The following is a 15,986-nucleotide window of genomic DNA, read 5'->3' on the forward strand; positions in this document are numbered from 1 at the left end:
GGGTGTGGCAAAACCCCATCTTTCCAGCACTAAGCTGCTGGCCCATCGCTCCTGCAGAGGCCTTGGCCTCCCCTCTGTGAAACACTACACATTGTCCCTCCATTTATCGCAACTTAGTTACTTGATGCCAGAGGCAGTAGATACACCGCAGTAGGTTCAAACAGAACACAATCTTCTAGGCAGATCACATGGAATGGACTTGATATAAGGCACCAGGGAAGACAGAACCCGAGATACTCATCTTGTGATACAAGCTATGATAAAATTCTGACAACACCTTCATCTCGTACTCGGCGTGGACATGCATCTTCACGAATGTGCACCACTCTGGGGCAATGCCCAGCTCCGCATAGGAGGTCAGACACTAGAGTGGAGGGAATGGTGAGACGTAGGCATTACACACCTGGGACTGATCGTAACTGTTGGGTCCCTCAACCTTTCACCATGCTGGAGGCAGAATATAGTTTCCCCTCCCGTCAAGCATCGAAATATGCACAATTACAGCACTATCTTAAATAATGCCTTGGACCCTGTCCATGGCCCCTACCGCCTTCTTGGGTGCTCTTGTAACTGCGACTGTGGGGCAAATGCCATGGGGTGATGTCAGGATTCATCTCTCTTGATACGCCATCTCTTTTCCTTCCCCCTCTTAAACACGCTCCGCATCTCCTGGCAAATGAAACTTTAAATAGAATTCGATCCAGAGGAATGGGCGGAACTCCTGGAGGCACACGATTGTGGTACCAGGGAGGCACTCCGGCCAAACCAAGGGCAGAAGGGCTCCTGCCTCATGCCCAGTGCTGGTGCTGCCCTGCCTCCCGTTGTGACCTGATACATGTCATATGAGACTGTCCCTCTATGGGACCTTATTGGGAAGAGGTGGGCAGTTCGCTGCAAAAGATACTCAGTCTCCAGGTCCCATTTTCACGCTGCCTGATCTTCCTACACAAGACCTGAAACATCTCTATGTTGACCCGCACACAAGTCCGCTTACCACATATTGCACTCACCACAGCAAAACTTTGCGTCTTGCGCCACTGCCGCTCCCTGACTCTCCCTACCCATGATGAATGACTCACAACAATGTACCAGACTACTACATTTGAATGCAAAAAACAGTGCCAACAAGGAAGATATTCATAGGATTCGGGCGCTCACAGTTAGTCCAATAAAGTAATAGTACAATCCGTTCATGGCACGGTGCTCATGGCAAGAGGATCTTCCTTAATCCTCCAATGTTTCAAGGGAAACCAACAGAAAAAGAATAGATGTCAGAGCACTCATGATATCTTAATTAAGAGTTACTAATGTATCCAGTCTTCTTAGTCAATTGATCACAGACTTGTGTTCATCTCAGAGTCCAGTTTTATTCACAGTGTTCAAATATCTTCCATAAGTACAGCCAAGTACAGCCAACACGTGTTTCATCCTATGAGAAGTTACTCTCTTAAGGACTTCATCAGGGCTGCAAATAAATAAAAATAACGTCTACATATATGGTATAGAACATTGGTCAGAACAGAGACCAAACCCAAAACCAAAAGTGACAATCGTGCAAAGCATCAGGGCAAGATATATTGTGACATTATGTGATACTCATATAATAAAAATAAAATTCAAATGGCCATGCTAAGATAATATAGACCGACAATTCATTATACCCCCGCACAAAAATAAGAGAAATGCTAAAGACATTAAGAGGTTATTAATTCTTCAGTTTACAAACAAATTTAACTAACTGTACAATGTCTATGCGTCACGAAGGTTCATATAGCGAGAATGTGCACGTCACCAATAAGAAGACAGAAATAAAATACGACGCCATATGAGTATGGCAGAAAAAAGACCCAGGTTCCTGTGGAGCTTACAAATCAAAGTTCCAGAATATATAGAATAATATATATAAATAGAAAGTAAAATCGGGGAAAGGAATCCTAAAGTAATCAACCATACACCCTTAGGAAACTTCTCTAGAACATACCTTAGTTAAATTGCTATGTTAGGTAAAGAAATTTCCAAATGTTTGATGAATAACCTGTAGAGAACACGAAAAGAAACAATATATCTTATACAAACTCCCTATCAGGTATAGGATACAAATACCCACCAAGCAACTAAATGAGAAAACGAGCAAATAAACACCCACTGACCTTATATCATATATTACATCCAAAACATAATTGCATCGAAGTAAACTTCTTATATATCTAAAATAGATACAAAAGTAAGTCAATAATGATATGGTAAGCGTCACCGCGTGGATTACAAAACAAAAAACCTAGATGCCGAACCTATACTGAAACGGAGCCATCAAGGTAATATTGACCATCGTGTCACTCACCTCTCGGAATAAACTATCAGAGTATACGTAGGGAGCCAATCGCGGAGTCAAATACACCCGCAACGTTCCAGTTACAATGAACAGTATAATGTCTAACTGCCCGAGAAAGACGTCCTTTTAAAACAAGCCTGCGTAGAAAACTAAAATGGAAGACGGACTATAACTAAAAAACATGGGCGCCATTTTGCAGTGTCTAAAAGTTACGTACAGAGATAAATTATATATCGAAATACCATAACAGGTCTTATTTCCAAGAATAAACACAGAGCCGACCAGTATGTCACAGAAGGGAGTAAAAGGGTCTATTCTATAAAAAGGAGTGTCAAAATTCAACATTAGAATTATTGTCAATACAAATAGCCAGTGTAATGCTACTATTATAGAAACAAAAGAAATACTGGACAAAAGTTAATTACTCCCTGCTACACTCTACAAAACAAGGGGGAAAAAGAAAGGGGGGTTCTCAAAATCTATTATTAATAATATCCCCCGTCTCAAAAGGATATTAATATATGTCTGTAGTTAGGAGGCTAGAAGAATACAGTCAGAAGTGGGATAGAAAGAAACAGATGGTCACAATTAAACAAAAAGGGATGAAAGTACATTACACATTCAGACCATATGTAACCATTATTGAGGTAAACAGAGATAATTCAATATCTATGGAAAATCGTGACGTTGGTATGTCCACAATAGAAAGATAATAATATAGCCCCATCCGCTACAGTGAGTCAATATTACCAATCACATTATATGCAATTAGATATGCGTCAAAGCTGAAACTGAAAACAGTACCAAGTCTTAATTTGAAGCAATGTACAATCCAAGTCTACATACAAGTTCAAAGTATACAAAAATATCGTTGTAGATAACAATGTGCGATAACTTAGTGACAATATTAGGCAGAGGTATATATCCCATGATCTAACATTCGGAAACACTTGTTGTGGAAATCCACAAATGAATCAGATACCCACGATATATTTCAGCTATGTTGAAGACATAGAGTTAGTCACCTAAGTAATACTCCATCTAAAAATTGGTGTTCAAACCATCCTCCACAGCTCTGAGTTTTAAAATCCAGTAACACTCCCTTCTTCTAAGGGCTAACTCTCTGTTTCCCCCCCCTAGGGTCTCTTTTAATGGGATCAAACCCCAAAAATTCAAATCCACATGAGTTATTTCGTTCAGGGCATTGCCGCATGTGATTTACTATGGGGTATCTCCCATCATCTTGTCTGAGGGCTCTGAAATGTTCACTTGCCCTAGTTTTGAGTGGTCTAATCGTGCTGCCTATATAGTACAGGCCACATTTGCATACAATCATATATATGACGAAATTACTGTCACATGTGATATTGTGGTTAATATTGAATAGAATCCCAGTTGAGCTCATGAAAGAGGAGATGCCAGACTTCGCCCATCTGCACATGCCACAATGTCCACACTTGAAAAAACCTTTGTTACATCTGCTCAGCCAATTGCTGTGGCTCTGTTTAGTGCGGAAACTGGGGCATAAAATGTTCTTAAGAGTTCTGCCCCTCCTAAAGGTAAAGACCGGGGTCCTGGGGATCACTTTCTTAAAATTAGGGTCAGCTGTAAGAATATACCAATGTCTGTTCATACATTTCTTAAGGAGCATAGCTGGTTTCGTATAGTTAACTATACAACGAATGGTATCATCTCTAGGTCTAGATTTCTGACATAATGTATCCGATCTCTTCAGACGCATTACCCGTGTACGGGCGTTGTTAATCACATTGGAAGAATACCCCCGTGCCTCATATCTATTGCTCATATCCTTAATGCAAAGTTCAAAATCTTCTTCAAGGCTGCAATTGCGTCTTGCCCTCACCATCTCACCATAGGGTATTGAATTGATTTGGTGGGTCGGATGTGCGCTCTTAGCATGTAAGATGGAATTACAGGAGGTACTTTTTCTGTAAAGCCGACTCTCTATTTTGTTGTCACGGATAAAAAGTTCAACATCTAGGAAGGCAATTTTAGTCACACTATGTTCGGAGGTAAATTGTATGTTACAATCATTACTGTTTAGATATTTTATAAAGTCATTTAGTTTTTGTAAGTTGCCTGTCCAAATCATCAAGCAATCATCGATGCAATTATGTTTTGGATGTAATATATGATATAAGGTCAGTGGGTGTTTATTTGCTCGTTTTCTCATTTAGTTGCTTGGTGGGTATTGGTATCCTATACCTGATAGGGAGTTTGTATAAGATATATTGTTTCTTTTCATGTTCTCTACAGGTTATTCATCAAACATTTGGAAATTTCTTTACCTAACATAGCAATTTAACTAAGGTATGTTCTAGAGAAGTTTCCTAAGGGTGTATGGTTGATTACTTTAGGATTCCTTTCCCCGATTTTACTTTCTATTTATATATATTATTCTATATATTCTGGAACTTTGATTTGTAAGCTCCACAGGAACCTGGGTCTTTTTTCTGCCATACTCATATGGTAGCGCATTCGTAACACAGGAGGAGGGGCCAGCCGCCACACGTCAGGGCAAGGAGCCCTTTAAAACATTTGACGCGCTCCCGCTGCCGTGGGTAGCGCATTCGTGACACAGGAGGAGGGGCCAGCCGCCACACGTCAGGGCAAGGTGCCCTTTAAAACATTTGACGCGCTCCTGCTGCCGCGGGTAGTGCATTCGTGACACAGGAGGAGGGGCCAGCCGCCACACGTGAGGGCAAGGAGCCCTTTAAAACATTTGACGCGCTCCCGCTGCGCGGGCGGCGCCCAGACGAAGCCCGGGCCAAGGGCGGGCCCGTCCTTGCCCGTCATTGCCAGGAAGAGCCAGGGCAGGGCCACCCCCCTAATATCTTGGACTAGGTAGGCTCAAATGTGATGCCTCTTAAAAGCAATGCGCCTGGGTTTATTTAAGTATAAACAACCTTACCCATATCGCACTACTTTTCAATTAGGGCCTACCGGCTTCTGAAATACATTACCCAAGGTATTCATAACTCTCCCCTTCGCGCTTTAGTTATAACGTCCTTGAGGCTGATAGCTTATCAAGATGGGGAAAAGAAAAGCTACCAGTAATCCTACTGAGCAGGGAAGGGCAAAAAGAGCTCCCCGACATGCGGCCGAAAATTGTACGCTCACCCAAATCGATGATCTTATAGAGGAAGTGGAGAGTTTGCTAGCCACTAAACCCTCAAAATCTCGTAGGAAAGATGCTCCTTCCTCCTCAAATGTCATAAAATCTTTCTTCGTCCCTGTGCACAGAGACTCGCAGAGACCTATACTTCAAGGCACCAACACAGAACTTAGGAAGCTAGAAATTTTAAAGAATCCAACAGAGAGCCCTAAATTAAACCTGTCTAACCAGCAAGATGATGTACCCCCCCTGCCAAACTGCAATAATCGCTTCTTACCCCTTGCTTCACCATCGCCAGCTGAACTAGAGAGAACTATCTTAAGGGAAACTGAGGAGCCAGTTCCAGCCATACCCACGCAGGAAGAACATCTAGCTGACTTCCAGTTAGCACAGATAAGAGATGAAATTTTAAGTCTTAGAGAGCATCTTACATCTTTTACCCACATGATATATGAGAAGCTGGATAGCATATCTGCAGTAATTGGGGATATAAGGAAGACACCACAAAAATCAGACCCTAATTCCCTGCCAAAGTCAGTCGAAACATCGGAAACATCCATCCCACAGAGGTGTAGGGGCCAAAGGGTTGAAATGGTAACACAGACTATTCAGGGGGGCAATAGCGCACCTCCTGTAGTGTGTGTTCGTAATAACTACAATCCACCTTTGGACACAGGGAACAATTGGAAGATGCACAGAGAAGGACACCTAGATAAAAGCTCCAAACACCCCTTGGGAAATAACTTCCAAAGTCAGACTAGACATATCATTTATGATATTTATATAACAAACGTCCCCAAGCTAAGCAAAGATCAATTTGAGCAAGGGGAATCTCTTAAAAACAAAGTTATACATTGGATAAGAAGGACAAAGAAGTGTAGATCCATTATAAGGGACGATATAGTCATTGCACAGAGATTCACAAAAATAGGTTCAACATCAGATCTCATATGGATAAAATTGACCAGTCAGAATCTAGTTAAGGGTCTTTTGGCACTAGAGGAAAGAATGAGACCGGCTACCTCCTCCCAAATGACACTTGTTCATAAACTTCCTCAACTAAACCGGTTCCCACAAGAGAGAAATAACACTATAATGGCCCAGTATCCTTGCCCGCAGAGTAGGGATCGAAAACAAAGCCATATTTCAGACATAGATTGACGTGAAGCCTCTGCCGCTGAAGTTCCCGCCGCTGAAGTTGGGAGTGATGGCATAACTCATCCTGACTTTTATAACATAAAAAATGACCTATCTAATATCCTGGGAGCAGACCCCAAAACATATTGCAGTGGCTCGCCAAAGGAGAAGCCCCAGCAAGAAATACTTTGTACATATGAGACTAGGGAAAATTTACCAGAAAATGGGCAAGACCATGACTTACCGATTAAGATCCTATCCTGGAATGTGGCAGGCCTGACTCAGAAAATAGCTAATCCCGACTGGTGCAGACTTATAGATCAACACCACATCATCTTATTGCAGGAGACATGGGCGCCATCTGTAGTAAATAGAGAAGGCTATTGGACCTTCCAGAAGGCGGCACTACCATCACCATCAGGTAGGGCTTCAGGCGGCCTGACAATTTGGTTAAAACACGACCTGTTCCCAAAAGTTAAAGAGATAGTATCCCCTACGAGGGATCTACTAGCTGTTGCGGTTGCAATCAGTACCGTTAAAGGTCCGGCTAACATAATAATTGTAAATTTATATATCAGACCTGGCACCCAAAGGACCCAGACCATTCAGATGAGTTCAATAGTAGATTTTTTTAACTGCCTACCTAATGGGCGGGGTTTAATGGCCGCGGGTGACTTCAATATGCAATTGAATTGCAGAGATGGCAATCAGCAAGAGGGATCCCAGCTCACAGACTCATGGGATATATCAGGGCCGGTGCAAATTACATCCAAGAAAGAAGGAGGAGCCTCAGAACTACTGGAAGACCTAATAAAAATAAAGGGCTTAAGGATAGTTAATGGGAATACCAGATCAGATAATCCGGCATCACCTACATATAGGAGAGGCGCATACACTAGCCACCTGGACTATGTTTTAGTAAATGACGCCCTCTGGAAATCCCTAACTGATATGATAGTCCTCCCTCGTACTGACAGTGACCACCTAGCCTTAAGCACCTCCTTTTCCACTATTTTATTTAGTTCCTAGACACTGTCAACGTGGACTTTAAATAGTGCCCTCACTAGGACCAATGATCGTAAAAATGTGAAATGGGATCGAGTTGAAAGTGATGCAAATTTTCAGCTAGCGATCTATAGATCGCTTGCAACAACACTTTCTCCCCTGAAACATACAAATATCAAATTGGTTGATTTGGTCGATCTTCACAACACCCTGGTCACCCGACTAAAACCACACTTCCAGACGGTAAGGAGGCGGACAGAGACTGTGATTAAAACCTCTAGGTGGTTCTCCAACTCCTGCCGTCAAGCTAAGATACAGTTACTGGGAGCACTTAAGGAAGGGAACCCAAGAGAGGTAAGGAAGAACAGGTCTGTATATAAAGACGCACTTAATAATGAAAAAAAAGAATGGGCGAATAGGAATTGGAATAAGATGGTTGTGGCGCTCCAGGAGAAGGATCTTAACCTATTCTGGAAACTAGTGTCAGATAAGAGTAGCTCCCAAGAAATGGTAAGCTACCCTGTTATCCAGCCAGAAACTTGGATGACACACTTTTCAAATATATATAGGAAACCACATACCAATAGTACTAGTACACCCCTACTAAAACCTAATGAGCCTGTTGGCAATACCTTAACGTGGGGGAGTATAACACCACCCAAATTTGATCTGGACCTATTTTCCCTAAAAGAATCAACAGAGGCTCTCAAATCTACACGTAAGGGAAAGGCCCCTGGTCTTGATGGCATCCCAGGAGATCTATATCTTTCTCGTTTGACAACGTGGTCATTGTATCTAAATGCACTTAGTAACGAGATACTGAGGGGGGGAGGACTCCCTATTACATGGCAAGGAGCAGTTATAGTCCCTATCTATAAGAAAGGGCCAAGGGATCAACCTAACAACTACAGGCCTATTAGTCTTATTGATGTTAGCCAAAAAATCTTCGCTAAGCAAGTGCTTACCAGACTACAGATATGGATAGAGGACTCCCAAATTCTCTCCGATTTTCAGGGAGGCTTCAGAAGAGGAGTGAGTACAATAGACCAGGCATTTAGGTTTAACCTCCTTTGCTGGAAATACCTGTCACTCAATAAAAGCCAATTGTATGTAGCTTTTATCGATTTAAAAGCTGCTTTTGACACGGTTCCTCGGGATACACTATGGGAAGTTATGGAGAGCTATCAACCCAATAGCGAACTACTAAGACTGATTAGATACCTCTATGAAGGGACGTATGCTCATGTACGTTGGTCAGATAGTGGTGACCTAACGGAAGCCATCCCCGTCAATAGAGGGGTTAGGCAGGGCTGCATCTTGGCACCAACACTATTTAATCTTTACATAAACGGTGCTGTGGACCAGTTGTTACACTGTAATCACGATGCCCCTAGACTAGCTGGAACCCCGGTCCCTATTTTAATGTTTGCCGACGACACCTTACTAATTTCAAGAACACCTATGGGTTTGCAAAACGAACTGGACACCTTTTATAATTTTTGCTCTAACAGAGGACTTGAAATTAATCTAACAAAATCTAAGTTTATGGCCTTTAACCCACACAAACTATTTAGGGGAAAAATGACGATAGCAGGCCAACCAGTGGAGAGAGTCAGACAATTTGACTACTTGGGGATCAGGCTAAGTGACGACCAGCGCTGGTCGGCACAGATCAAAAAGAGTCTGACAACACTTAGGCAAAGGGCTATAGTGATAGCTAAGAAAATAGCTAATACTTGTGAAGGGGAGATAACACCTGCCATCACAGTTTATAAAGCAGTGGCAGTAGCGGCCTCAATTTATGGTGCCGAGCTTTGGGGTCATACCAATTCTAGATGTCTGACCACTGTAGAAAACCGGTTTATTCGAAACTTCTTAAAGTTGCCGATGAGCACCCCTCTCACTCCGCTCAGATTTGATTTAGCCCTAAATGAAATACACAACGAAATTGCACTAAGACCTCTAATGTATTGGATTAATCTTTGGACCTCAGAGGACCGGTCCACTCTCCATACAGCACTAGATGAATTTCTTGCAAATAACAGCGTACTAAAGATCCCTTGGTTCAGACACATCAGAGACACGTGTCAATTTCTCAAAATGGAGGAGGTGTGGAGTGCGCCTCACAATTTGGTAAAGGAAATAAAGGAACGTGTAAAAAAGTGCTACTGGGAGAACATTCTGACCCAAACCTGGTTAAAAAATCATGGCAGTCTGACTTTGCAGTTCTTAGACCACAAATGCAGTCCCAAGTTTGAGGCCTACATGGATAATGTAAATCCTCCATATATCAAAACACTATTCATTAAGTTTAGACTAGGGACCCTTCCGCTTAAGTCATTTACAGCGCAATGGAGATCGGAGGACTGCAATTCAATATACTGCCACCACTGTCAAAAGACAAAAGAGTCACTTGCGCACTTTATGCTTCTCTGCCCTAGATATCTGGTACCCAGGAAAAAGTGGATTGCTCCATTATGTAGGGAAATTGGAATAAGGGAATGGTATACGGCATTACGACTCCTAACAACTGATACAAGTGATAAAATAGTTTTCTCTGTGGTGGGATACCTGCGAAGTGCATGGTCAATAAGAACAAAAGAATTATTATGAATGTGTAATTCCAACACATTGGTTTTAGACTATATTCATTTAATATATAAGTTTTTAATTGGATGAAGCTATACTGTAGTCTTAATGGTCTGGATTGTTAGTTTTAAAGAATAATGATGATTTGCATGTTTTTATAAATCTGTGACCTCAATATTTATCTAGGGTTCTTAAAAAAGTAAATTATGTAATTTTCTCCTTCTATACCAGTAAACAGAGATAAATGATAAAATTGGTCCCCCAGCGGCGAGGTTCTTGTAAAAAAAAAAAAAAAAAAACACAGGAGACACGAACTATAACTCTGATAATCACGTGCTTTTAATAATTTGGTTTTAGATTATAATTAATTAGTCTGATAAATTTTAATTGATTGAAGCCAAATTCTAACCATCTAATATTTTTATACGCCTCGAGATTTTGTAAAAACAAAAATGTTTAAAAACAATGTTGTCTAGACACTCTTAAAATTTTTAAAGTGCTACGTTTCTTAATCATGTTATGTCTTGTATTGTCTACTTTTATGGCTTATAGCCAAAATAAAGATATATAATACATATGGCGTCGTATTTTATTTCTGTCTTCTTATTGGTGACGTGCACATTCTCGCTATATGAACCTTCGTGACGCATAGACATTGTACAGTTAGTTAAATTTGTTTGTAAACTGAAGAATTAATAACCTCTTAATGTCTTTAGCATTTCTCTTATTTTTGTGCGGGGTATAATGAATTGTCCGTCTATATTATCTTAGCATGGCCATTTGAATTTTATTTTTATTATATGAGTATCACATAATGTCACAATATATCTTGCCCTGATGCTTTGCACGATTGTCACTTTTGGTTTTGGGTTTGGTCTCTGTTCTGACCAATGTTCTATACCATATATGTAGACGTTATTTTTATTTATTTGCAGCCCTGATGAAGTCCTTAAGAGAGTAACTTCTCATAGGATGAAACACGTGTTGGCTGTACTTGGCTGTACTTATGGAAGATATTTGAACACTGTGAATAAAACTGGACTCTGAGATGAACATGAGTCTGTGATCAATTGACTAAGAAGACTGGATACATTAGTAACTCTTAATTAAGATATCATGAGTGCTCTGACATCTATTCTTTTACTACATTTGAATGCACCATCTATAATTTACAAGACAACCGAGATGCCTTCCTAATTATTTGGAAGCCATTTCTACAACTGATTAGGGACTGAGCAAGACTGCATACTGATGCCTAATGGCTTTTGCCCCTGCCTCCATGGGTTTGCTCCGCACCTGTCCTGACCACCCCGCCACCATTACACACAACCCACTAGTCGGCCCCCCTTCCTACTCCCTGCCATCCGGCTCACCTCCTTTCCCCCTGCTGCCCTCTTGCCTTTCCTTTCCATGCCCATTCATTTCGACCCTTCCAGGTTCCTTTCCATTAATGTTAATACTGAAGTGTTATAAGGCCCCTGATTGAATCACTCATTTCCACTTCAATATCTTCTCACACTGGACACTACTGGTGAGCCTCGGCCTGTCGAAACGCAGTGCACCCTCCACGTACACTTTCCATGTCCACGTAAGCAGACTAGGGGACATCCGTCATATCTCCTCTGAGACCAAGATGCCCACTTGTTACACAAATTCCTCCCCCCACTGCAAAGGGGAACATATCCCCTATTCCAAACGCTACACATGCCAACTAGCATGCGCGCCCCTACCCCAGATTGGATTGCCCCTTACTAAACCCTGTTAGACATGGACTTATACCTACCATAAAGGATGTGTCATTGTGTTGCCAGAATCTGTGCCTTGATTACAAATAAATTTATATGTATATGCACTCATGACTGTTGCCTCCTACTCTAATGTTACAGATATACCTTTTCTGTTTTGATTTTGTTTTTGATATATGCACAATAAAGAAATGCAAAACAAAAAAAAAAGTCTAAGGGCCTCATTACAAGTTTGGCGGTCAGACTGCTGGACTCTGGCAATCTCAAAAAGACGAGCATGTTGGCGGTCCCACAGACCACCGTTTTACGGGGCATACAGGATGAAATTCCAACCGCAAAAGCACAGCAAGCAACCATTGACTTTATTACAAGCCTAAAGTCACTGTGGCAGGGACCCATGGCGGTCAGCCAATGGCAGTCCGAACCATGTCAGTTTGTGGTCACCAAAGTAATACACAATGGCACATTGGACGGATTTGAAAAACAGCACAGCTGCCACACATTGCCACACTGGATACACCTGAAAAGGGCACTATAAAACACACCCCTTCACATACCACAATCTTCTGCATCAGCAAAGCCACGCCCAGAAGCTAGAGTGACTTTTGTTCCAAACTGTACAGCTACTAGGCATCACTTTTTTACCATCTCATACAACACCCTGCACACACTTTTGCCCAGTCGCACCCTTTTGCACTTCCCCTTTTTAGTAAGTCACTGTCACTTTTGTAGTTGTTTTTCAAAGTCCACCATATCACATTCTAACAATCCATGTTTTTAGAGGATGAGTTTTTCTGTGGATGAGCTGAGAGTCATGGCGGATTAAATCATAAGAGTAGAGACACAAATATTTGGAGCCTAAGTCCAGCACACTTTTCTCAGTAGGAAAATGGAAATGTAGGACAGGATAGTCGACAGAGTGAATCCTGTAGGCACCACCCTGTGCACAAAGTGGGACATTAGGAAGAGGTGGAATGACCTCAGGGGCAAGGTCCGTTGCCTGGTCTCCAGGCACCAGCCGCAAGCTAAAAAAACGGGGGTGGCCCTCCGAGTTCCCCATTACATCTCTTTCCCTGGGAAGAGAAGGTTTTGGCCATCCTGAGGGCTTGACTGTGGGAGTGGTGTCTGGTAAGGCACAACACAAAAATGTCAACAAAATGCTTACTCCTTACCTTTTGCCACCTTTCCTGTCACTCCACTCACCAGCTCAGTGCCTACCAGTCCAGAGACTACTGTTTGGCATCTCACAAATGAAGTGAACTCACCCGGGGTGAGACCATTTGATTATAGTGTTTGCATTACATGGAATTACAAGATTGCAACTCCCAGCAGGCCCTGTTCCATGACTCCAAACACCAGACCAGTGTTTCCTTCTCCAAATACCCTTGTTTTAAACTCACAATTGAAGTGTATCCACCTGGGAAGATAACTAATGAGAGTGTAACCTGACTGCAACTCCCAGCAGGCTGTGTTTCTCTAACTCCAACTACCAGCACAGTGTTCGCTTGCCCAAATACATCTGTTAGTGAACTCTCAATTGAAGTGTACTCACCTGGGATGATGATATTTCTATATTGTGTGTACTACAGGGAGTCACATACCTGCAACTCCCAGGATGTCCTGTTTCATTACCCCACACACCAGCCCAGTGATGACTTGTCCAAAGACCACTATTTGACAATTCCCAAATGAAGTTCACTCACCTGGGGGGATACCATATGTCAAGTATTGGGGAATAGTGAGAGTGACATGACTGCAACTACCAGCACAGCGTTCACTTGTCAAATACCCTTGTTTGGTACCTCTCAATTGAAGTGTACTCATCTGGGAGGATTCCATTTGATAGTATGTGTAGTAGAGGGAGTGATCTGACTGCAACTCCTAGGAGGCACTATTTCACTAACTCAAAACACCAGTCCAGTGTTCATCTCTTCAAATACCCTTTTTCATTACCTCACAAATGAAGTGTACTCACAGTGGGGATGACAGTTATCAAGTGTATGAAGTAGAAGGATTGACATGACTGCTAAGGCCAGGGGCCTCTGTCTCTCCCACTCCAAACTCAAGCCCAGTGTTCTCATGCCCAAATACCCCTGTGTCTTAACTCTAAAATAAAGTTTACTTATCTGGGAGTATAACGTATGTATGGAGGGGGGAAGTACAGGGAGTGACCGGAAAGCCAAACCCAATAGACCCTATGTCTTAATTCCAAACACAAAAACAATGTTAGCTTGCATAATTCCATCCATTCATGAACTCTCAATTGAGGTTCACTCACCTGGGAGGATACCATCTGACAAGTGTGTGTAGTATGGAGAGTGACATGACTGCAACTCCCAGGAGGCACTGTTTTAGTGACTCCAAACACCAGAACAATGGAAGCTTCTCCAAAAACCCTTGATTGCCAACTCTCAATTGAGGTTTACTCACCTGGGAGGGACCACGATAGAGATCATGCTGAATTCAGAGATGTGTCTGTCTACCCAGCTCCATCTTGACCTGCTAAACCAAGACTGAACTATTGAGGACAGGAAGGGCATCTTACCCGGTGTGCAAAACAATGATCCTAAAGGCCTCAGGATGCATCACCAGAATGGTATTGGCAGCAGACACATTCACAAGCACTAACCACATGATGACTCCAATTAAATATACAACAAAGTCTTGGGTCTGCCTGCTTAACAATCAACTAGGCCTGAAAAAGGTCAATGCCATATGTTGCCTAGCCACTGATTTGCTTGCACTTGTGGCAAGATGTAATTCTCAGCCCATACTCCCAAGTGCTAATGACCTGCACATTGCAACAGCTGCTTGACTTAAATGGAATTGGCATGCTTCACAAATGTCAGGTCAATACAACCAACAGCATGGGTACCTATCACAATAAGATAACCTGCAAATTAACTATATACAAGGTCTTAGCAAAATGCCACTGTAAACTTTTGGAGGTAAATGTCACAATACAACCAGTACAATTGTACAATGTTCACACGAGAGCCAGCACTCACATAAATATAATAACATAATAAAAAGTCCAATAAAGTTCAAATTAAAATATGGACGGCCAAGTCTTCTATCTTAATGAAATACATTCTTTTTATTCATAAATTTTCAATAAAAAATCTTTCTGTTCAATTCATAGTATGCAAACGGTAACATTGCATGTTTCACATCAACAGGTTTAGCTGCCACTGGCCACACGGAGCCCATGGAAGAGACTGCCACTACCCCCTGATGAAGCCCTTGGTGAAGAAGACACTCCTGGACATCTGGATGTGGATGACGGTTCTGGCCCATCTGGACAACCTAGTCAGACCCCAACAGGAAGTCTCACTGTGGCCACTCTATCACCTCCCAGCCCAGTTGCCTCAACATCATAGGCAGCCATCTGCCCCCACCCTGGATCCCTGGACAGTGGCAACCATCTTGACCCCCTCAGTCCAGGATCCTGAGTCACAGCACAGCAACTCCAACAATGATGGTCCTGGAACCAGTGGGAGGGGGCACCCTGTGCAAGGGCACAGGACCTTGGGGGTAGGGCGCATGGAAGGGATGCAATGGGACAGCAGGGTGAGGCCACTGGGGATGTTCCTGGCCAGTATACCATCAGTCACGTCTTGGGGGTCTATCAGTAGGTCCCAAGGCATGATGGGCCAGGTGCTTGCAGAACTCCAGAAGATCAAGCAGCTGAAGAGGGTCATCCTTAGGGATATGTGTGAACAGTGGGAGGCCCACAATACCAACATGACCTCCCTAACAGGGATGTTGAGGGACATTAACACCACCCTGGTCAGGGATCGTCACAATACTCTACCCCTTCCTTTGGCACATCTACACCAGGTCCTTCATCGGCGCCAGCCACTGAAAGGGAGACCCAGTCAGGAGAAGAACTCCCCCCCAGACACCTCTGCCTCTGTAGCAGCAGAATACCCCACCCTCCAACCGGACAAGGAAGGACATGCAGTAAAGACTCCAGGAGGTTCAGATGACTAGACACCCACCACTGCCAGCATGTGACCGCTTCCAAATTGGCCTTGTTTCT

This window comes from Pleurodeles waltl, chromosome 9 (assembly GCF_031143425.1).
Source record: "Pleurodeles waltl isolate 20211129_DDA chromosome 9, aPleWal1.hap1.20221129, whole genome shotgun sequence".
NCBI classification, from domain to species: Eukaryota; Metazoa; Chordata; class Amphibia; order Caudata; family Salamandridae; genus Pleurodeles; species Pleurodeles waltl.